Source organism: Sapajus apella, unplaced genomic scaffold (genome assembly GCF_009761245.1).
Source record: "Sapajus apella isolate SASKATOON/1434 unplaced genomic scaffold, GSC_monkey_1.0 scaffold118, whole genome shotgun sequence".
NCBI lineage: Eukaryota > Metazoa > Chordata > Mammalia > Primates > Cebidae > Sapajus > Sapajus apella.
Window position 1 is genome coordinate 1,274,644 of NW_022437058.1, and position 24,206 is coordinate 1,298,849.

The 24,206-nt window shown below is 52.7% G+C and overlaps 1 protein-coding gene across 6 annotated transcripts in view; it reads right to left on the bottom strand.

Annotated features, from left to right (window-relative positions):
• SEMA4D (semaphorin 4D) overlaps positions 1-24,206 on the bottom strand; it is a 127,636-nt gene that overhangs the window by 73,985 nt on the left and 29,445 nt on the right. For 5 of the 6 annotated variants that reach the window (XM_032260426.1, XM_032260425.1, XM_032260421.1 and 2 more), the window contains exon 2: positions 14,670-14,735. The exons of the other annotated variant lie outside the window; for it this stretch is intronic. The gene's annotated coding sequence lies outside the window, so the exon portion shown is untranslated. The remainder of the gene's footprint in view (positions 1-14,669; positions 14,736-24,206) is intronic. 6 annotated transcript variants of the gene reach the window in all.

Sequence of the window (24,206 nt, forward strand, 5' to 3'; positions counted from 1 at the left end):
AGCCACGCTGCAGAGAACAGCCACGCTGCAGCAAACAGCCACACTGTAAAGAACAGTCAAGCCAAGCGCCTTCCTTCTCTCCTGGGAGCCTCTTGTGACCATGAACCCAAGCTTTAAGTTTGGAGATGAGAAACTGGAGACCTAGGAAGGGTAAGGAGTGAAGGGCTGGGGGCCTCAGCTGCCGCAGGCCTTGTGCTCCATGGCTGCCAGGCTCAGGCTGGCCTGGAGAGAGCTTTCAGGGCAGAGCACCTCCTTCGGTGGCTCGTGATGGCTGCATCACAGAATGGAACAAGGTGAGCGGAACGGCATTCACTGCGGGAGCCTGGCCACTGTAAGTCCCGATCATGACAGAGCTGGAATCATGCAATTAGATAAAATATTAACCCGGCGCATCACAGGCTCGAAGCTATGCCAGTCAAACCCACATTATGAAGCGCTTTATTCTGTCATTCCTGAGACAAAGAACATTTCTAGTGTTAAAGATATCCGAAGCAATAAATCGAAGTATTCTTTATATTCTTTGACTAGAATTGAATACGATGTATGTATTTTAAGAACTTCTAAACACTCTACAAAAGGCTTCACAATTTTAAGATGTGTTTATAGATTCAGAATATATGAGTTGCCTCGTTTAAAGAGTAGGGTTTCTTTGAATCCTCTAAGATCTAGTGGCTGAGAGTGGAGACCACTCTGGCCTGTAAACTGCCCAAGAGGATAATGAGACCTGAAGGCAATTTTCTTAAAGCAACGGTAATATTAAGAGAAATACTCACATTGGAAAGAAGCATTTCTTCTGTGATTAAAGATTTCACAAAAAATTAAGGTTTTTAATTATGCAAAGAAGCTAATGGTTTCAAACACCTGCATGTACCACCCACACAAACGACGTGGTATAACACCTATTCCATTTCCATCTACAAGGTGTTAGCTCGGTCAGCAGCTCACTGGTCCAAAGATCATCACAGCTGGCTGGACCCCAGAGTGCACTGAAAGGTCAACCTAATTTGCAAAAAAACCAAGAGCAAGTGTCTATTTTTAAAAGCATATTTGCAGGTCCTGTATTTTCTCTTTACAAAGAGAAAGTCAGCGATGCCCCCGACTGCACAAGTTTTGGCTGAATGGGAACCAGCCAACACATGTTTAGTGTCGATTTAAACATTAACTCACTTTAGCCCACAAACACACCATACAGTCATTCTACATTGGTGCACTGCCCCTCAGTCACCTTCACCACAGCTGAAAAGTGGACACACCTGCTGGGTCAGGAGCCGTGTCTGGGACACATGGGGAGACCTGCCTGCTCTTAAACCCACCAAGGGCAGTCCACAGGGAATGGAGCCACGATAAGCGGCCTGGTGTCCTCCTCTTCAGCCTGACCCTCACCCTGGGAGCCAACCGGGCTGCCACACCTCCATCCACACCACCTGGGATGAGCCCTGGAGTGGCGCTGGCTCCTCTGCCCCGAAGACCCAGTCAAAGCTCCCTCCCCACCCCTACCAGGAAGCAGTGACCACACCACCCTCCCTCCCATTCCTCCCCAGCCTCTGTGGCTTCTCCCACCCACACTTTCAGCCACCCCCAAGGTGTAGCTGCATGACTGTCTAAAAACTTCAAATCTGGTCTTGACAATTTCAAATCTGCCTCTGCCGAAAAGCCTTCAACAGCTCTCTGCGGCCTTTTGCTTAAAATCCCAATCCTTTATCCTCACAATGCTGCCTGATCCACCTCCCACCCACACCCGTGTATCCCCTGTTCCCATCATCCTGCCCCCTGGGCCCTGCCCTCCACACTCATCCCCGAGGGAGGCTGCACCTTCCACAGCAGCCGGGACCTTCTGGGTCAAGTGTCCCCTGGTCTCCTGGAAAAAACAGAGGCTGCTTCATCCTCTGAGTTCCCCGGCACCTTGTGCAAGACTTATTCATGTTCCTTTGCAAATATTTCTTAACTAACTACCTGCTACGTGCCAGGCAACATGCTAAGTGCCAGCAGAGCAAAGTGGGGCTGGCTCCACCCTATGGAACCCATCCAGTGGGCAGGACATCAGCGTCCCACGGCGTGTGCTTGCATGTGTGTGATGACACACTGTGACAAGTCCTGAGTAGGAACACACAGGGTGACAAGAGAACTACAGTAGATAAGCTGGCCCAGTGAGGAGGCCGAGTTGGACCCAAAGGGTGAGGTGTCAGAACTGCACAAGCACGCTTTAACTGGTCTACTGCAGCAAACTTCCACCCAAGAGGGCAAAGCAGCATGCAACTTGAACGTTCAGAGCTCCCGAAGTTGTCTGACCTGCTCACCCAGGGAGTCCTTCTAAGAACAACAAGCCACTCCACTGGGCAAGCCGCTCTTCCAGCAAACCACCATCAGGCTGGCTTCCCACCCTCTGCTGTGTCCACTGATCTTAAAGTCTTAGTATACATTGTTAACGTGTCCCAATCCAAATCAGATCAGCCACCCACATTGAAAGATCTGCCTTAAGCCAAACTCCCAGACCTTACGAATACCAACCCTTGACCTCCGCTTCCACACATGTGTAGGACTCAGCCGGGCGGCACTGTTCCTCCCGGCAGTGGGCAACTTCCATGGCTCCGTGTAGCAGACAACCATCATGGAGGACTCCTCAGGAATTCGGCACCAACAACATGAGCTTCCCAGGAAGATGGAACAACAGGCAAGACAGAGCCTGAAGTGTCTGGGATCAGCAGGGAGGGTGATGTGGCCGAGGTGCTGACGGCAGAGGCAACCCTGAGCTCTCGCTGCAGGTGTCTGTCTGTGCTGGCCAGGGCCCCGTTCCCACATGACAGTCCACCACCAGATCACTGTGTCAGAATCAGAATACCCCAGATCATGGGAAGGAAGTGAGGGCAGCCTGGAGGCAGCAGGTAGGGAGGGGACCAGTTCCCCACCACCCCATGGCTCCTCCTCAGGACTTCTAGGACCTGCATGAAGGCCGTGGCTGCTTTGTCCCTGGGTGTCCTCAATACCCTTTTTGTCATTTCAGCCCCCAATACCTGTCCAACCACTCTGCTTCCAGCTTTCCTGCCTGGGCTCTAACCCCACCCCCAACATTCCCATCCCACCCTGCCCTGTGATCTAAGTGAAGGAGAAGCCCAGCAACTCCAGGCTCTCCACTGTGCGGACGGAGGGCTAGAGGCTGGCAGGAAGGGCTCACAGCCGTGTCCACCTTCTCCAGGGGACGATCTCTGTGGGGGATGGGAGGCAGATGTGCTGAAAATGTCAGCAGTACTGACAGTCCCTCACCAGGCACCCATCCCATGGCTGTGTTTAAACATTTCCCTTCCTCATTGACTGCAAGGCTCTGTTATTTAACACGCCTGAAACCTTGCAGTTTATGGATGTGTGGACCAGTAATGGCCTGGCTGGTGAGCTCAGCATGTTTTTGATCGCCCCTCCCTGTAATCACTCAGCGAGCTGGAGCTGTTTCCTTCCCTTTGCCCCTGGCCCAGGCCACATCTTCAGGCCAGAGACATGGTTTGCTGCCCCTGTGTGGCCTGGGTCAAGGTCACTGGCCAGAGCACTGGGAGGGGCTCAGTGGATTGACCCTGAGCACCACGGCTGCCACACGGGTGGTGGGGGCTGCTGGAGCCCCCACTCCAGCCCCACTGGCCCACCCGCCAGAAGAGGAGGGAGCTACCTGCTCTTTCCAAGCCTGACAGGCTCCAAGAGTCCTCTGCTAAACATAGTAGCTTTGCAGAAGAATATAGACTTCGTTTGTTAAATGCAGAATAGGAAGAATTATAAGGAAACCACGCAGCAGCAACATCTCAAAGCAGCGAGACGGTCAGCAGCACGGAGGAAAGGAGGGCAGGCGCCATCTGAAACCACGCATAAAAATAAACTATCTGCCTGGCCAGGGTCCTCTTTCTCCACTTTCGAGAAACACAGAGCTTAAGGTAAATATAGAAAAGACAATGAGTTTCACTTCCACAGGCCCCAAAAGCTAGCAAAGAATCAAACCTACCCACCCTGAGCTGTCAGGACAAAAGCATGGGGAGGGGCGAGTTCCCGGGGGTCGTAACCACGTCCATCCCAGAGAGGGATCAGCACCAGACAACATCTGGCATGGCTGCGGCCCTCCCCGTCCTTCTCACCATTTCCCAGCGAGGAACCACCAGACCTGGGCAGATGCAAGTCAATGCTGGGGACCCTGGTTCACACATGTGCCAGTGTCATCTGCAAACCTGGGCCTCGGGCCTGGGCTGGGGCAAGCCTGTCATCACACAGCCTGTGAGACTTTAGGGGCCTTCACTCCGATGCCCATCAGGACCCTGCTCAGCAGCAGGCAGGCCCCCTGCATCCCTACAGCATGCCTGCACAGCCTCTGCCTGACCTGCCTGGGACTGAAGCCACCCAGGAGGAAGGCAGCTCTTCTCCCCAGGAGGTGACTCAAAGCCCACAGCCCAGCCCCACCAGGTCCCCTGAAGACTTCTTCACAGCTTCACGAGTGAGACTTCCCGGTCAGTGGTGGGATTGTGACCACCCACACTACCCCCTAGATGGAACCCAGGGGAGCCCTGAAGAAGAACGGATGCCAGAGCTCAACCTGGACACACACTCCAGCCACAAGCTGTGTGTGGGCTGAACAAGGAGATTAATCACTAGGGCCACCGGGATGCCCATGGGCCAAGCCTCCGGCCCCCTTCCCACAGGGCCTGGCTGCTCTGTCCACCTTCTCACTGACCTCGGAGAAAATGTACCACGGTCCTGCTGTCCCTCCAGAGCCTTCAGGTGTCTGACAGAAAATGAGCCCTCCCTGTAAAGCACAGCCTGGACTCCACCCGCCCATAATAGCCACCCGGGAAGCAGGTCGGGCCAGCAGCCGCCGCCAGAGGAGGATGTGCCCGGGCTAGGCGGGTGGCAGACGGCCCTGGCCCTGCAGAGCCTCGGCCGCACCCCACCCCACGCCTGCCTCCGAGCTGGTGGCCAGGACCTGGCTGCCTCCTCTCCTGGCTGTGAGTCCTGTATGGGCCGGCACCTGAAACTCTGTACCCTCCTGCCACAGCATGGGCAGGGATGGGGTCACCAGCTGGTAAAGGTAGGTCCTGACCTCCTGGGCTTCCTGCTTGGGTGTGGTCTGCCACACTTGAGCAGTGCCATAGAAGACAGGACACTGAGAGCATCTGGGGATTCTGGGGTGCCAGCTGCCAGAGGGGCCCAGGCAGTGCCTGGGCATGAGCATCCTCAGGGGCCCAGGGTCACGCAGACCTGGGCCAGGTACAGGCACCTAAGCTGCAGTGACATGCTCACCCCACTGCATGCCCATGCATCCCCTGACCACGGGCAGAGCCAGGGCACCCCCTGACGACAGGCAGAGCCAGGGCACTCACCCCCTAAGGAAATCCAAGCAGTGGGCGGGTCCCTGACACGAGGAGTTATCTTTTCACTGCTCCTCCCATAATAAACCTGCTTTACCTTGATTGCCCTGGACACCTTGTCTTTTAGAAATTATACCTAACACAGGCATAAGTCTGCGTCCACTTGGTGGTCTCTGTTTTTCTGCTTCCCCTGGGCCCCCCTCTCCACCTCCACGGCCTCTTCCCTGGCTGTCCCTGCAGCACAGCTTCAGGGTACCTGCCTTTATCAAGCTCTGCCCAGGAGCCATAAGAAGAAACACAGGCAAACACATACCCACACATGCAGGAGCACTCCTGCCATCACGGCTCATAAAGCACGTCATCACACACGGAGCGTGCGAGGGGACTCCTCCCAGCCATCAGCACATGCTCTGCAGCCGCTACTGACGGGATGTGGGCACATGAAGAGACAAGCAGGCCAGCAAGTGGGATGGCGGATCCGCAGTCGGAACCCAGTTTACAGGAGACCCTAACAGACCACAGAGCTGACGTTCAATTCATTCGTCAAAGGACGGATTATTGACTAATTAGTGCTGGCACACTGGAAGGAAACAAAATTGTCCTCCCCCACCCCAAACATATTATTTCATGTTAAAAGCATTCTAGACACGTTCAAGAGTTTAATTCAAACACACAAAACAAAAAAACTCCTGCCAGAAAATCCCCAGACAACCCATGTAATCTTCTTAACAAATGCTAAGAGAAGAGAGAGACATATTTGACCACAAAATGAGCTCATCTGGACAGCAAATGATACAATAAAAGAAACTAGCCAAGGAGAGAATTAGGAATAAATGTTTTCCAAGCAGAAGAAAGAGGATCAATATCTATAACAAATCCAGAGTGCCTGTAGATTGGCAAGAGTGGGCTGAATGTCACGACAGAACAGGCTCACAACACACAACAGGCGACTCACAGGAAGATCCAAATGGCCACAGAACATTCAACAAGGACTCAACACTCACCAGGTTCTGGGTGATGCCATCAAGAACACAAAGTCACTCTGCCCATGAAGACTGACAAGTCCGTCTACAGTGTTTCAGGCCACTGCCAAGAGAGGGTGCTAGGAACAGGGAGCTCCCCATGCTCAAGGGGAAAGGATGAACTACTGGATCTTTTCAGAAATGGATCTTGCAAGATGCATTACAGTGAAGAGACACACGCTCTTTGGACCGTGAGTGCTGCTCCCCGAAACTTGTGCACTGAACGACAGCTCCAGAGTGAGGCCAGGGTGTTCGCGGAAGCACTGTTTACACTGCCTGCATGGTTTTCCAGCGGCAGCTCTCACCAGTGACCACAAGCTGGGTGGCTTAAATAGCAGAAGTGTATTCCTTCACAGTTCTAGAGGCCAGAATTCTGAGATCAGTTTCACTGACCAAAATCAGGGTGTCAGCAGGGCCACGCTCCCTCTGGAGGTCACAGGGGAGACTCCCTTCCTGGCCCCTTCCAGCTTCTGGTGGCTGCAGTGTTCCTTGGTTTGTGGTTCCTTGGTTAGGCAGGGTTCTCCAGAGAAACAGAACCAACAGGATGTGCACAGGAAGAGACAGGGATTTATTATGCGCTCGGCTCACGTGATTATGGATCTGTCATCTGCAAGCTAGCGACCTGGGAAGAGCCGGTGCCTCTGTTTGCAGGAGGTCAGGCAGGCAAAGTCCCCTCTGGCTCAGGAAGCCGGGTCGTTTTGTTCTACTGAGGGCTTCCACAGATGGGTAAGGCTCACACTGGGTAGGGCTACCTTCTACCCCACCTTCTACTCCGCATGCTGCACACAGGCCTCAGGCAGGCTCCCTCTCCACGCCCCCAGCCTCTGTCCAGCTCAGAGGTCTCTGCAGGCTCAGCTGGGGGTGCCATGCAGGACAAGTACTGAACCCCCAGCAGGAGACAGGACAAGACCCTCATGTCCCAGACCCCCTCCCTTCGGAGCCCTGCCATGTGTTCTATCCCTGTAGGTCTGTCCACCCTGCCTTTAGGCCACGGCTTTCCTTAGTCTACCGATTCTCATGTCAACCTCACCCAGGAACACCTGCACAGACACCCAGAATAGCACCTGACCACTTAACGGGTACCCCGAGACCCAGCCCAATTGGCAGATGAAATCCACCCTACTCCAGCCTCGTGCCCTCAGTGCCTAACCTCCTCTACTGACTCTTAGAACACTTGTGAGTGCATTTGGGGTACACCAGTTAATCCAGATCATCCCCCCATCTCAAGATCCTCAACTTAGCCCCATCTGCAGACTCTTAACTCCAAAGTCACACTCTCAGGTTTCAGGGGTTAGAACCTGGTATTTTCGGGGGCCATCATTTGGCCTACCATAAGGGACAAAACCAAAAAACAAAAAACCCTGAGATGGACTGAGTGGCTCTGAACAGGGCCTGCTCCAAGGCCATGACCCCACCCTGCCCAGCATGGGCTAAAGAAGACAGGATGACGCACCATCCTATGTCCATTACGAATACTGCTGGGCCTCTCTCATGCCACCAAAGAGGGCAGAGAGGGGGGCTGCCTCCTGGGGCTTCTCCAGGCTTCGAAGCTCCCTGCATAAAGGAGCAGCTGCTTCCCCTTGACAGAGGTGTGGGACATCCCAGACCCTGGCAGCCACGCCTTCTAAAACAAGGCAGCAGCAGGAGGAGATTGAGGCGTGAAAGGGTGGTTGTGTGCCAGGCACGCTGGTGGGGAAGGAAGGTGCCTACCCTTAGGACCTGCCTTCTACTCCCCATGCCACGCTGCACCCAGGCCTCAGGCGGGCTCCCTGCCCACACTGTGCCCAGCTCAGAGGATTCGAAGTCTCAGCTAGGGTTGCCCCTGTGGGATGAGCACTGCCCGCAAAAGATTGCAGAAGATGAGAGGAGACCCTCAAGTCCCCAGACACCTTCCCTTCCAAGCCCTGCCATGTGTCCTACCCTTGCAGGTCTGTCCGTCTCACCTCCCAGCCCCACTGCAGACCACCCCTCCCACCTTAGCCCAGCAGCCAGTCCGAACCTCCCACCCCACCTCCCAAACCACCCCTCCCACCGCAGCCCGGCAGCCAATCCGAACCCTGACCCTCCATTGCACGCTGCCTGTCTGCCCCTCCAGTCTCAGTGGGGGCCCCCAAAGGCTGGCCTCTCCTGTGACCCTTGCAGGCCAGCATGGAGCAGAAGCAGGGACAGACATGTCTCTACCTGACAGTGAAGGAACAAGGGCATTCTGAGGAGGCCTGCCCTGGGACAGCTCCATGCCCCGGCTCCAGTCAGGACCCACCCTTAAGCCAGTCCTCACATGTCTCCCCAACTCCAGGCTTAGGTACCCCACAGCCTCCTCCCCACTAATAAGCACCTCAAGCTTCCTGTGTCCCCAAACCATGCTCCTCACCTCTCCAAAGCTGAGACGCCTCCAAGAAAGCCCAGGCGGAAACCCACGTAGAGCGCCCATCTTTCCAATGGCTCAGGCCAAACCCCAGTGCATTCTGTGCTCCCCAGCCCCCACCATAGCCCACCCTGGATCCAAGCTGGCAGCAGGTCTCCTGGATCTACCTCCAAATAAGCGCCCAAAGGAGCCCCTCCTCATCGACACTGCTGCACCATGCCAGCACCAGCACCACTCTCCCAGACCATCTCATAGCCTTCTAACTGGGTGCCTGGCACTCCCACCAGGGCCCATTTTCCCCAGAAGCCAGGGGTCTTCCCAACCCCCTCAAGCTCCCCTACCCACCACTTCCTCTCCTGTCCCTGCCCTTCCTGACTTTGCCTTAGCCCACTGCCCACCACCCCCACCTCAGTGCTCCCTGGACCCTCAAGACTCGCTCCCATCTGCCTCGGGGCCTTTGTTCCTTTGCTCCCCAGGCATATAGTGCTCCTCCCCATGCACAGGCACGGTGCCGGCCTTCGCTCCATCCATCAGCCCAGCTCCCCTACAGAACCAGTCTCATCTCCTTCTCTGCTTTATGTATTTATTTATTTGTATTTTATTGGTATTTACTTGTATAGGGTCTTGCTCTGTCACCCAGGCTGCTGTGATCATAGCTCACTGCAGCCTCAAATTCTTGGGCTTATGTCATGCTCTCACTTCAGCCTCATAAGTAGCTGGGACTACAGGTGCATGTCACCATGCCTAGCTAATTTCACACACACACACACACACACACACACATTTTTTGACACAGAACCTTGCTCTGTCACCCAGGCTGGAGTGCAGTGGCACAATCCTGGCTCACTGCAATCTCCGCCCACGGCAATCTCCGCCCATTGCAATCTCCGCCTCCTGGCTTCAAGCGATTTCCCTGCCTCGGCCTCCTGAATAGCTGGGATTACAGGCATGCATCATCATGCCCAATTTTTGTATTTTTAGTAGGGACATGGTTTCACCATATTGGCCAGGCTGGTCTCGAACTCCTGACCTTGTGATTCCACCCAGCTCAGCCTCCCAAAGTGCTGGGATTACAGGCGTGAGCCACCACATCTAGCCTAATTTTCTATATTTTTATAGAGATGGGGGGGTCTCACTATGTTGCCCAAGCTGGTCTCAAACTCCTGGCCTCAAGTGATACTTCCAATCTCAGCCTATCAAAATGCTGGGATTACAAGAGTCAGCCACTGCCCCTGGCATCTTTTTCTGCTTTATTTTTCTCTCCCTTGTAACTCCGATCATACATGACCTATTGATCTCCTTCGGGGTCTGCCTGCCCCAAGAGCAGAATGCTATTTCCTCTGCTGAGGCCCCACTGCCCAGGCGTCCAGGACCCAGGGCAGGAGCTCAGTGAACTGGCATTCCAGGCCATGGAGGACCCACCCTGCCCTGGGTGATGTGGGATAGAGACAGGGAGGTGGGCTGTGCCTACCTAGACCAGCCAGGCTGCCCTAGCACCAGGAACAGGCTGCTGTGGGGGCCACAGCCCACCTGCACTCTGAGAAGCAGCGATCCACACAACGGCAGCAGGGCAGACGTAAAACTGCGAGGCCTCTGCACGTGGATGAGAACGTGTCAGACGCACCCAGAAAGCTATTCAATGAAAGGCTTGTTTCACGGGCTCCACTGGTGGGCATGACAGCATCGCCCACATGTTCACTCTCTGCAAAGAAAAATGGGCCCTTATGAGGGATATAAATAGCCTGTCCAGATGTGGGAGTGCCTGAGGGGCTTTTCCCAGGACTCCAGTGTGTGTCCCTTGGCGGCACAGATAGCAGCCCCTCAGTGAGACCCCAGGGGCTGCCAAAGCAAGTGCAGGTCAGGGCCTGAAAGGGTTATGTGGGAACCCTCCCCCCACAGGAACGCAGGATGGGGCTCATCACAAACCATCACTGACCTGCAGGCTGAGCACGCCAACTGATGCATTCACAGTACGGCTGGGACACGGAAAATCAGCCACAATCATGCTGTGTAAGTCTTACCCACAGAAAGCAAGGGAAACAGAAGTCCAGATTGCGTGGGGCCTTTTGGGGAGGGGTATGTTCACTGAAGCACAGGCCCGGGTGCCCTGCACACGCAGTCTCAGTGGTCCCTGGTTATTTGGTAAGGCCCAGCAGGCTGTCTTGTAATGTCTGCATAAATGCAAAATAAGAGCATTTAAAGCTGGCTAAAAATACTCTCAAAGCCTGATATGGTTGTTACCAGTCAGTAGCTTCCAATGACAGGGGTGGGGCCTCCACAGGAGAGGAAGTCAAATCCAAGGGCACCAAAGAGCAGTTTAGATCCCACATATACCAGGCGAGCCGCAGGTATGATTTCAGATTTTCCTAGACGTCATGCTAAAAAAGTACGTTTTCTTTAGTAATATACATATACACACAGAGACAGTCAGAGAGAGAGAGGGAGAGCGAGCTATACGGAATCTCGCTCTGTCACCAGGCTGGAGTGCACTGACGTGATCTCAGCTCACTGCAACCTGTGCCTCCCGGGTTCAAGCAATCCTCCTGCCTCAGCCTCCCAAGTAGCTGGGACTATAGGCGCACGCCACCACGCCCAGCTAATTTTTGTATTTTTAGTAGAGTCGGGGTTTCACCGTGTTGGCCAGGATGGTCTCGATCTCTTGACCTTGTGATCCGCACACCTTGGCCTCCCAAAGGGATTACGGGTGTGAGCAACCGTGCCCAGCCCTTTAGTAACGTATTTTGTCTAACCCAATACACATCCAAAATACATCCATCTACATGTCTTTGTATGCAGGTCATAAACAAGGCAGTACATCTTGTCTTCTGTGTGCAAATCAGGCATCTCGGCTCTGATCAGCCACACTTCTGGTATTCCGTGTCAGGTGTGGCGTCCAGCTAGGTTACCGGACAGGGACCCTGTAAGGCATAAGGAGGGAGTAGTGCCCACACAGCCACTGAAATGAGGAGGCGCTATGGATCTGAGTGTGCTGAAGGTGTGGAAGCTTCTGGTTACTATAGATGAGCCCTCGGCTGCGGGCCCCTCCTGTGTGCGAGAGGCGGCTGGATGGTGCGAGTACCCTACATGTCCTGTCCTGTTAAAGCAGCTTTGGGATGCACATCTTTACCATGCTTCCTCTGCACTGGCCTGCTGCACTGTCTCTAGACTGCACGGCTTATCTTGAAAGCCAGGCTTCAGACAGGAAAGCTCACATCGTTTATCATCAGTCACAGCAATGCCTCAGAACCCTAAGAACCCATCAGGGATGGTGTCCTGGGCATTTTCCAGGTAACAGCCTCACAGGGCTGCAGTAGAGGACCTGGGATACCCTCCTGGGCCTCCTGAAACATGCAGAAGTAATTAGCTCCCCTTTCAGTGTCATTTAATTAAATCTAGTCTTTCTGTTCTCAGCTCTGTGTCGTGCAACTGTACCTGCCAAAAATAAAGCCCAGCTCCTATGAACAGGGCTCCATCCCAGTGCAGGTGAAGCAACCCTGCCTCCAAGCCGTGGGGCACACTCGGACACCAGAGAGGCTGGGCAGCACCTACACAGTGCACTTCTTAAAGACTACAGGTTGTTTTAAATTAAGAAAGAAGGGCCTAAATGCAGATATTATCAAAACAACAACCAAACTCAAAGAAATTCACTTTCTGCACTCAGAACTTCTCCCCATAAGCACATGCAAGTGTAAGAGTTTGGGTCCAAGAAAAGAAATCACTTGCAAGACACAGCATTGGATCCTGCGGCTCTCTGATTCCCCCAGACAGATGTCCAAGCCAACCTGTGCTCCCTCCTCCGAAGACACAGAGCCCTTTGCTGCCTGTCTTATCCCATGCTTCTAGGGAATCTGCTGGCAGGTGATGGCCCCCAGGCCATTCCCAGCCATTCCCAACAGGCCTGCAGTAGGGACCCCAGCAGCCCAGGCCTCCCGGAACCATCGGGTCCTGGCCCTCGCCGGGTGGACACACAGCCCTGACGGTCAGCTTCCTGTGGAGGCCGTCCTCTCGCCAGGACCCTGCTTCACAGAGCCTGGCCCACGGTGGCACCGGGAACCACAATGCCTGCTTTGTCCCCACCCAGAGGCTGGCAAACTTGCTTGGATGGGCCACTTCACACTGAAAAAGTTCCCTTAAAAGTTATTTTTGCTTCCACTTCAACCCAAGTTCTAGAATATATGTCTTAATCTTCAGTATGTCCTTTGCAAATGGTCTTGTGTGTGCGGACTCCCTGTGTGAAAACTGCAGCGAGGAGGATCCCAGCCTGAGCAAGACCTGGAGGGCCGAGGCACCCCAAGGCAGTAAGAGTCACAACCCAGCTTTCTAAAGGGGATGCAAGGACTTATATATCCCACTTCTTACAACAAAAGTCACATCTGGAAACACAGACACACCTGCATCAACCTTGAATCCATGTCTCCAGTAGCGGCCACAGAAGGTGGCATGGAAGTGGCTGAGGCTCCCCCAGCTTGGTGTGGCTGATAAGGTCAGCACCCCCAACCCCCCAGTTTCCACTCCCTCCTCTATTTCCATGACCAGATCTAGCAGGAGTGGGCCTTGTACAGGTGGGCCCTCTATCAGATCAAACAGAGCAGATTCTTCTGATGACCACTTCTCTTCTGGCTCCATCTGAGCATGTAAACAAGACAGAAATGAGAAGCCTGCACAGGTGGCTGATGAGCCAAAGACAGTCCCTCCCAGGGCTGCCCAGGGTACCTCCCACATCCAGTGAGAGTGTCAAACCGCAGTCGGTGCCCCATGGTGAAGGCAGGGTGTGAGGCTGAGGGCAGCATTCTGCGCAGGGTGAGTCCTATGGAGCCTGCAATCCTGCACAGCACAAGGATGTGACCTGTCCCAGCCCAGGCCACCCTCGGGATGGCGGGGGGTGTAGCCACTCCACAGCACCCTCAGCCCTGAGCTGACCCAGTGGAGCCCTGGCACAGGACTCCACCCAGGCATGTGCCCCGCATGGGTGAGGAAGCCCCGCCCCTCCAGGAAGCCGCCCGGGGCACCTCTGCCCCTTCGTATTTACAGAAGAGGAAACTAAACCCATGAAGTGACGGGCCAGCCCATGGCCCAGCAGCCCTCCAAGGCAGGCTGCCTGATCTCAAATCGTTGGGAGGGGATGGGGACAGGGCCAGAGAAAATGCGTGGCCTAGGTCATAGCCTACAACCACATCACTTCATCACGCTGTGCCTCCATGACCTCATCCGTGACAGGGAGGGCCAGTGCTCTCTAGGGCTGCCACGACATATAGGCTCACCCCCACATGCCTGTCCGAAGCAGGACCCCTGTGGCCCAGTGCTCTGGAATCTCAGATAACATGGAGCCCCTTCTTCCACTCGGCACACTCGAGGGGCAGGGATGGGAGCAAGGGTGCAGAAGCCCCAGGGGTCCCCCTCCACCTCATCCCAGCCCAAGCCACCGCCTTCCCCAGACCTCCCTGAACATGGGACATGAAGGGTGTGAGCTAGTGGACAGAAGAGAAGCAACTGCCCACCGAAGACCCCAAGGGTCAGGTGAAAGACCACCTTCCACAACCCAATATGAACTCCCAGGTGCACCAGTCCTCAGGGGACAGTACAGGCAGGGGCACCTCCAATACCTGGGCCCTTCCCTTCCTGCCAGGGAAGCCGGTGCTCTGGCTGGGTACTGGGCTCACCACCAAACGACCCGCACCCAGCATCGCCTCACTCATGGCCTCCCCAGCCCCCACCCACTCTGACTTCTTCTACAGTTGCATCCCTTAAATGGACCCTGACCACTCCAGGCAGAACCACCTGAGCTTCCGGAGACAGGCCTTCCTCCCTCGCTCTCCAGATGCCTGCCTGGCAGGTCAACAGTGAACGGGCATCACTGCTGACGGAGGGGTGGAACACTGGGACGAGACCTTCTGAAGAGCCAATTCCAAAAGGAACCGTGGCTCTCAGGCGGACGCCATCACTTACCAAACGATCAGTGTTGTCAAACATTTCAGCATATGGTTTCTTTCTACTATCTGGTGTTGGCAGAGTCTGAAACAGAGTTAGAAAAGGGCGCATTTTAGCAACATAAACTACCAGACTCCTTGCACTATACACACACACAATTCCATACCCCAACCCTGTGCCAAAAATGTCCCCCAGGGACTGCAAGAGCATCATCGCAGAAAACCATCAGTCAGAGGATACGGCTCACCCGGCCAGGTGAGACGAGAGGAGGCATCACAACTAAAGGACAAGGATTAGCAAGAGCTGGGAGGAAGGCATCATCTGCACCTTCCTTCACCTACCCATCTCTCCTCCCCTCTACTCCTGGCCAGAGAGCATCTCCTTGTGGCAGAGAGCATCTCCTTGGCGTGGCACACAATCGCTGAGCGTGAGCTCTAGGGCAGGAGGCAGCCAGGGTGGGCCGAGGCCTTACCCAGGAACCCTGTGACCCACAATGAAGCCACAGTCAAGAAGGACACTGTGGCACAAAGCTCCCAATCAGTCCCTAATTTAAAAATCATATGTGAAGACAATGTCAGTGCTAGTACTCAATATTCCAACACTTCTCAAGTTTTAAAATTAATACATACTTAAAAACCAAGATCAGGGAGGAGATGGAGGGCAATGAAGAGAGGGAGAAGAAAAGAAGAACGCAAACAGGTATCAGAATTTGGGAGGGTTTTTCTTTTTGAGATAGATTCTTGCTCTGTCACCAGGCTGGAGTGTGGGGGCACATTCTCAGCTCACTGCAACCTCTGCCTCCCAGGTTCAAGCGATTCCCATGCCTCAGTCTCCCAAGTAGCTGAGATTACAGGTGCATGCCACCACACCTGGCTGATTCTTGATTTTTGTATTTGTTTAGTGGAGATGGGGTTTCGCCATGTTGGCCAGACTGGTCTTGAACTCCTGACCTAAAATGATCTGCCCACCTTGGCCCAAAGTGTTGAGATTACAGGCGTGAGCCACCACATCCAGCCAGGAGGGCTTTCTAATAATCTTAAAAGTAGGGGAGGGCTTAATAATGCCCTGCGGAAAGGAGAAACATGAAGCAGCACGCTGAGAAAATGCAAAGGGCTCTTTCCCTCCTCTACTGGCCTCTTGGAGCAGGGAGTGAGCATCACAAAGTCCCCACCCACAGGGCACACAGCCTCAAATGGCAAGTGAAGGGACAAGATGTTCAATGTCATTGGTGATGAAAGAAACAAACTGAAACCGGACGGCCGTTTTCATCTTTCAGATGAGCAGTAACTTACAAAGCTGAGCAACCAGAGCCCGTGATGGGGCGGGAAAACTGGCGCCCGACAGTGGGGGAGGAGACTTGGTGGCTGCCTGACTGTGACACTCAGGATGCTCCTGAATCACATTCCACTTGGACACAAAGCTACACCATGAGGGTGCTTCCTGCATCGTAGCAAAGCCACAGAAACCCTCAAAGTCCATCAGCAGCTGATCAGGATCAAATAGTCTATCCAAACGCTGACGTCTATGCAGCCATTTCAAAGGCAAGGAAATCAGCTGGCACAGTGGCTCACGGCTGTAATCCCAGCACTTCAGGAAACTGACAAGGGAGGATTGCTGGAGCCCAGAAGTTCAAGACCAGCCTGGACAACACAGTGAGACCCCATCTCTACAAAACATTAAAAAGTCAGCCAGGCATGGTGGCACACACCTGTAGTCCCGACTACTCAAGAGGCTGGAATGGGAGGATTGCTTGAGCCCAGGACGTCAAGCTGCAGTGAGCTATGACTGTGCCACTGCACTCCAGCCTGGGTGACAGAGTGAGACTTTATCTCAAAAAAAAACCAAAAAAACAAAAAACAAACCCTGAGGAGGTTACCTTGTGTGGAAAGGGAACTGCCCAAGACAGAATAAAAAGGCAGGCTGTGGAGGGGCAGCCAGGGCAAGCCCGCCGCTCCACGGTGACCTTACGTATGTGTGTGAATGGCCGCGCGAGGGACATGGGCTTTTGGCAGGACAGTCAAGAGAGCAGTAACAGGTTTCTCATGCTGTGGAGTGGTCTGGGGATCAGAAGACAACTTGGTCCCTGCAGTTCTGAGCTTCCGTATTAGTGACATTTTTACCCTGCATGCTGCAACAGATTATGTGCCACAGTCACCCACAGAGCAGCACCCCCTTTTTCTTAAGTGGAACCTACAAATTTCACATGGTACATACAGCCTTAGGAAGGCCGACTCATGGCTGGTCACACAGTTCCCTTCCTGGGTCCCCCTAAAAGACTGCCTGCCACACACACCACAAACATACACCACACACATGCATACATGCACACAGACACCCATCCATGCAGACACACATCCACCCACACTTACATGCACGCACATATACACCCATGCACACATATACCACACACACACCCCCATGTAAGCAGACATACATGTATATTCAAAAAGTCACACAAAGACACACGCATACACACGCACACATATACACACATACACACACATGCACACATACATATACACATATATGCACACACAAACATACCCAAATGCCACATTCACATACACACACACCTAATACACCTAAACACACACTCATATACACACCGATACATATGCCCACATGGATACACACACAAACACATGCACACCTACACAAACATATATACCTTCATGTACACTCATACACATACTGCACACACCCACATGTACTCACATACACACCAACCTACATACATGTGCCTACACACACATGCACACTCAAACACACACTCTACATGGTCCTCATCCTCGTCCCAAGGGAGCTGCAGCTCAGCAACCCCACTCACTCACACGCTGGGGAAAGAACCACCCCACTACTCCTCAGCAGCTCAAAGGCAGGTTCTGAGCCATCGCGGCCTCCTGGGGACCCCATGTGCCTCTGGTCAGTGGTTCTCACACTGTGGCCTGCAGCAGAGCCCTGGCAAGGGTCTGAATGCCAGATCTCGGGGCCCTACTTGGAGCCCCAGTCCAGTAGCTCTCTGGCGGAGCACCAAGAACATGCATTTCTAACAGTCCCTCGGCTGATGCTGCTGCTATTCCAGTGAACAGCGTCTGGTCCCTAGGGCAGCTTAATGGAGTCAGGGTTTAGATGCAGCTCATTCATTCTTTCAGTGAATGCTTTTTGCTCCTTTTGTGTGCCAAGCTGCATCAAAAGTCCCTGGCCCTCCTGACCATGCAAAGAAACAACTGGAGAAAGTCATTTCAGGAAGTGAGATGATGATAGAGCAGGAACACAGCGATGGGAGAAAGAGCCTGCAGGGGTGTTAGGAAGACTCTTACTAACACTCCTGAGGGTCTCATCCTCCTGGAGGGATGACAATCTCCCTGCAGACCCCAAGCCTCTTCCCTGCAGCTGCCCCTGCTCTGCCCCTGCTCTGCCCCTGCCCAGCCCTGGGTCCCAAGCTGACCCTCGTCCTCTCTGCAGCTCTTAGGGGCTGCTCCTGTGTGTGGCAAGCACCTTCCTTCCAGTCTCCACCTGGCTCAGATCCCACTTACCTAGAAGCAGGGACAAAGGTCCCTAGCTGGTCAGAAAGGACCACACACCACAAGAACTAAGCTAAGATCTGAGGGCCCATGAGGCTAACACAAAGGAGCCCAGGCCAGCATCCAGTCACCACATAACAAGCCCTATTCTCTGCAAACTCCAGGTGACAACTGTGACAATGCCAACTGCTCCTAGGAAACAGCAGGAGGTAGGGAATCCCCTGCCCTCTGTATTCTAGAAACAGCAGCTACAAAAAAAAGCCCCTTTCCCACAGGACTGAGCTAAGGCTCACGATGCCCCCATCCACCCAGGATAAGGCCAGACACAGAAACCCGCCAATGCCTGCTCTGCACCCCTCCATGACCAGCGGCACTGTGCGTCCCCCGCCCCCTCCTGATCACTCACAACAAAATGCTCATAACCAAGCCCTGCTTCACTTCTGTCCTCCCCGGGGCCCCTCAGGCACCATGGAGCCAGCACAGCCCCTCTGACAAACGGCCGGCCTCAGGTAAGGCATCTTCTGACTCCACCACCTTCCTCCCACATCCCATCTCCGGTTCTTCTAAGCCTCATCTACACCACCCTACAAAGAAGAGCCCTTTGGTCTAACCTTTGAGACGCGTGTGATCTCACGGTCAGCATGTGACCAGGCCCCGGCCCTACTGTAATAGTCCGTGCCCTCCTTTGCACACTCTTAAGAAAGACTCTTCATACTAAGTCTGGTTTTTTATTTGACAACTGCCTACCGATTATACACAACTTGAAATTCCAAAATGTGTCCCACACCCGTGCAATGGATGCACAGGTAAGAGCTTTGATTTCTGCCTCCTGGAAGACCGGTAGTCACAGGTTTAATGGAGGTACTGCTGGTTCAGGCCCACAGCTCATGAGATGGCTCAGGAATATGTCAGAGATACCCCAGCCCCACATGCGCAGCTGCTCCTGGAAGCCGCAGTGCAAGGAAAAAGGGGAGAAGCAACACTGAAGGCGAACCACACCCCTCACACACATGGGCATCCTACACTCCCCGGAGAACCCATGCCCTCCAGCGTAGAACTCAGCACACTGGGCATTTTGTGTAAGCTGCCCTCCTCCAGCAGACAGGCAGGGCTTGGCAGGGCCAGCTGAAGATGACACCCAGCCTCATATGTGGCCACCACACATGCCAAGGGGGAGGATGGAGCAGGCGACCTGCTGTCCCACACACCCCACAATGGAGAGAGAGAGCTCCCAGGGCAGACCACCCTACTGCCTAATCCTACAGTCACGCCTGGGGGTTCTGCAGGGCCCCTCAGTAGTCTCCTGAAGCCCCCAGGTCTCTTTTCTAAGATTACTACAAACCGCAACTGAACAAGAAAATGTGCATCTCCCTGGAGGTCAGAAAAATGCAGATTAAAGCAAGACGCCACTCTTCCCCTACAAAAGCACCAGAGAAAATAATTACCAGGCTGGAGGTGGTGTGGAGGTGTGAGCCCCTCCCTGCTGCCAATGACTTTTCTAGCAAGCAGCATGCCAGGGATATCAGGAATCTTAGAAGGGTACTTCTTAGCTAGGGGCAATGAGCAGAAATTGGGGCAGCTAATTGCAACAAAATGTTTCACCCTATATACTCTTGACTCTGTGAAACTGAAAAATCCCCCATAGAAGGGAGCAGGTCAATATATAAAGCAGCAGATTGTATGTTTGAGTCTCGGATGGATGACTGAGCAAATGGCTGCAGTTCTGAGTCCTGACTTCACTGAGGAGGCGACGGTGACTCATCACCCTCCCAGGACAGGTGTGGGCACACCAGGAAGGCTGCCAGAATCAACCTCCAAACATTTTTCTCCTATACTAGGAGAGTAGCTAAGGATAGAAATCATGGTGTCCTAGACATAAGCCCCCGGAGTCCTGGGAAGCCTGAATCCTAGGGCGGATGTATATTTCTTGAATACAAATGGATAATGTTAAGAAGGCTAGGATGAGTTTTACCAACCTGCTTTTCCTAGGGATGCATTAAACGTGGCTTGTGTTGAGAAGGGAAATTCTCAGACTTTGCTGAATCCCTAACTGAAGCCTGTGGTGCTAAAATCATTTCCTCTCTGCCCGGGGTGGTCTGCGCACCCAGAAAGAAATGCCAGAAATCGCTTGGCGTGAATGCTTCACAAATCCTCGAAACTTGATTTCTCACAGGTATAGATCGTCTGGCTAACTCAGTCCAAAATTTAAACAAGGTGCTATTATAAATCATGGTAATTAAGATCATTATCTGTACATTAACTTACAATACAAAAGCCTACAAGGCTAGCTTCTGCAGAGAAGTAGGCTCCAAGGGAAGTGGTCACCAATGCTTTTCCTTTATAATAACATTGATGTGAGCAGCAGCAGGCGACTGGCTATAAACTGTGGAAATGTTTTTTCCTTGTGGCATACCCATATAAGGAGAGCTGTGTTTTCTTTACAAAATAAGTTTGTTTTTTTTGGCAAGATGATGAAATGTTTTCACTTTGAAGGAGTAAAAATTCCCCAATACCAATCTACAGCAAACAACTCAAAACAACAACAAACCAACAATATCTATTTAAAGCTGTCCCCGCCAGATGCAGTGGCTCATGCCTGTAATCCCAGTACTTTAGGAGGCCAAGGTGGGAGGATCACTTGAAGCCAGGAGTTTAAGACCAGCCAAGGCAACAAATCAGAGCCTGTCTCTACAAATAAAAAATAATTAGCTAGGTATGGTGGCATGTGCCTCTAGTCCCAGCTACTTGGGAGGCTGAGACAGGAGGATCACAGGAGCCTGGGAGTTTGAGGCTGCAGAGGGCTGTGATTATGCCACTGCACTCCAGCTGGGAAAAAGAGCAAGACTGTGCTGGGAAAAAAGGAGGGGAGGGGAGTGGAGGGGAGGGAGAGAAGAGGGAAAGAGAGAAGGAAGAAGGGAAGGAAGGGAGGAAGGGGGGGGCATGTCAGAGAACACAGACAAGGGAAACAGGACAAAAGGGTCTGCACCCTCAGAACACTAGAATGTCCCTTTCTAGTCCTTAAGCCAGACCTAGAAGGCTTCTGGCACACTCTTCTCTGCATCCCACTACTCACTTTCAGGTTTCCAATGTGTTGAGTTCAGATTAGGGAATACCAGGTGGGGAAAAATGGCAGACTCATGCCCTGTTCAGGAACACTTCCCATTCTCATCTTCCTCCCCAAACCACCTGCTACTATATTCTTTTGAGAATCGTTGAATAGCTGCTCCTTGCACTCACAGTGGGAAAGCCACAATGGAACATGCTTAACCCATCTTATCAACTAAGCCCATTTCTGAGCTGAGAATCTACTTGAGGCTCACACCAGCGATGTTTTGTATGATCTGTCTGGTCCTCTTCACAGACAGGGGTCCACCTCCAGGTGCTAAATCTGTTCAGCAGGGCTACTTGGGGGCTTTCCATGATCAAGTTCAACCTCTCTCTTTCTCATCCAGGTCATGACCAGCCCTTTGCTGCTGCTGCTTTTTCATTTTTGCAGCAGAGGTGGGAAGGCACTAAACTAATTAGCATCAACCAGTCTCCAACGTTTATTCACAACACGAGGAATAAAGAACCAAATTGTGTTTAAAGAACCAAACAGTGATTCTCACTCATAAGTGGGAGTGGAACAATGAGAACACATGAACACAGGGAGGGGAACATCACACACCAGGGCCTGTCGGGGGCTGGGGGGCTAGGGGAGGGATAGCATTAGGAGAAATACCTAATGTAGATGACGGATTAATAGGTACAGCAAACCACCATGGCACGTGTATACCTATGTAACAAACCTGTACTACACGTGTACCCCAGAACTTAAAGTATAATAATAAAAAAAAATTAAAGGAAGAACCAAATGGTTGTCAACTAGAGCCAGGGGCTTAACTTCCATCTTTGCAGAAATGGGGGCACTTTCTTCACTTTCCACCTTAGACACATGCTTTTGGGGCTCTGCTTTTTTTAAAATTTCAGAATCAGAACACCAGTCAAAAATGGAGGGTGTGACTCACCTTCCCCGCCCCCAAGAAAACTACCACAAAACCGCACTGTGAGCCTGTTTCTTCCTCTCTTCTCTCAGATGCACTACGCTCTCAGGGGACCAAGGACAGTTTCATTCTAATCATGTTAAAGATGTAAAATAAAAATGCTTAATTGTAAATTGAATTATTTCACCAAGCTGCTACCTGTGAGAAAAAAGAAAAAAGGAACAGCTGGAAATCCTGCCTTCTAACCTCGGTTTCATATGATTATAAACAGCTGGGGTGAGGCTGAGGACTTCAGGGGCAAGGAGGGGCCACCACATAGTGAGTTCAGCAGCAGGGTGCGACCAGGCTGCCTCTGGCCACCTCCCCAATGCCTGGGATCTGGACCAGAAAGGATAGGAGTTCAGCAATAAGGAGAGACCCCTCAAATGTGGGATGCAACATCCCAGCTAGGAAGGGCAGGGACAGGTCCTCTCCCTGCAAAGCCGTGGGGACAAAGGAGAGCACAGAGACACTGAAGACAGAGCTCAAAACCCACTAGTCTCCCCAGAGTGACGCGCCCCCAGGGAAAACTGACAGCAACTCAGGCAGTCATGGAGGTCAACCATCACAGAGGTGAGCGCTAGACAAAAACCACATCCTCATTCTTTGGGTCCATTAGGAAATGGGCGGGTTGCAGGGGTCCTCAGCCTCCTTGGAACAGGGCTAAATAAGTCTGAGTTACCACAGTGGGGGAGGCAGGAGAGCACCCCAGGGTGAGGGTCCTGCCCTCGGCGTAGATGCAAGCATAAGCTAGCTCTAAATTATATTACCTTGCTTGCTTTATTTGGATGCAGCTCTGTTTTTGACACCGTGTCCTCTCTATAGCTGCAAACACCTCGCATGTTTTACAAAGCACCAAGCACATGATCATTAACCATTACTCACTGACCAACCTGTCAGGGGCAGAGAGGACCAGCCCAGGAAGGGGACACATTTCCACATATCACCCAAGAACCTCTCATACTGGTTCAGGCTTACAGACAAGACTGGAAAGATCCACCCACGGAACGTTCCTCTCCGCCCTCCAGGACCAAATTCTCACTTTAAAAGAGTGAAGAGTGGCAGCATCCCACGGAGAACACACAAGAGGGGCCTCAGCCCCCAGGAAACCAACATCGTCCATCCATCCAGTGAGAACGCTCTCGGCTCTGCCCAGGGGTGATGGCTGCTAATGGGTCACTTAAAAAAATGACCGTGAGCTGGGCGCGGTAGCTCAAGCCTGTAATCCCAGCACTTTGGGAGGCTGAGGCGGGTGGATCACGAGGTCAAGAGATCGAGACCATCCTGGTCAACATGGTGAAACCCCATCTCTACTAAAACTACAAAAAATCAGCTGGGCAGGGTGGCGCAGGCCTGTAATCCCAGCTACTCAGGAGGCTGAGGCAGGAGAATTGCCTGAACCCAGGAGGCGGAGGTTGTGGTGAGCCGAGATCGCGCCATTGCACTCCAGCCTGAGTAACAAGAGTGAAACTCCATCTCAAAAAAAAAAAAAAAAAAAGTGACCGTGCGTTAAAAACATTATTAAATCATCACTTACAAGAGAGCCAAGGAGATGTCACAATCCCCTCAAAGGAGAATTCAAAGAATCACAAAATGACATGGGGTTGGCTGGGGGAATGGGGATTGAGCCATGATGGATTGATAATTAGGGGGTTTCCTTTTGGGATGCTGCAAATGTCCTGCAGCTACATAGAGGTTGTAACATTGTGAATGTACTAACTGCTATGAAACTGTTTACTTCAATATGATTAACTTTATGTTATGTGAATTTCACCTCAAGAAAAAAGTAATACAGAGTAAAAGAATATTGACATGGATTTCCAATGGACACAATACCAGCTTTTTCCATGGGGAGCCAATTGTCTCTCCAGGAGGCTGAACCCATTTGCATGTCTAGGGACAAGGGTTATTTGCATTGCCTTCAGGTATCTATGACCATAGAGCTGTACGAAGACAGGTGAGCCCTGGGCAGCCCCAGTGCTCCACTCAAAGGCTGCTTATGCCCAAGT